The 522-nt window shown below is 43.5% G+C and overlaps 1 pseudogene; it reads left to right on the top strand.

Moving 5' to 3' along the window:
* The window catches only part of LOC116669467 (myosin heavy chain, fast skeletal muscle-like), a 22555-nt pseudogene that overhangs the window by 1778 nt on the left and 20255 nt on the right, over positions 1-522 (top strand).

Genomic DNA, 522 nt, shown 5'->3' on the forward strand with positions numbered 1-522 from the left:
CAGAGTGAAGGTCGGAAATGAGTATGTCACCAAGGGACAGACTGTACCTCAGGTAATTCAGATAAACTGGTATGACTTCTGTATAATACGTAATAGACTGGTCCTACCAGATTCTCGTATATTTAATACTATTGGATCTGCCCAGAGCGACTCTGAATCTGCCATACCCAATCAATAACGTTTGGTTGTGACGTTGACTTAACATTGCAAGCGCACACCTTAGCCAACTCCTTCAGCACTAATGGAGCGAGCTGGAAGATCAAACTTTTCCTGAACATTATGGCGGGGAGGGCTACAACATCATGGCAACCAAAACTTAGCAAAGGCTGGTCTTGCTCTGGCTTTAACTTCTGGATATTCTGTAGCGTTGCCATAACCTGACCGGATGGCTTTGCTCGCACCTTTATCTGCCATTATGGAACTACATGACGATTGATTTTAAACAAATGACATCCTTGTTTTTATTAAGGTGATGAACGCAGTGCCTGCCTTGGCCAAGTCTATCTATGAGAGGATGTTCTT

Source organism: Etheostoma spectabile, chromosome 19 (assembly GCF_008692095.1).
Source record: "Etheostoma spectabile isolate EspeVRDwgs_2016 chromosome 19, UIUC_Espe_1.0, whole genome shotgun sequence".
NCBI lineage: Eukaryota > Metazoa > Chordata > Actinopteri > Perciformes > Percidae > Etheostoma > Etheostoma spectabile.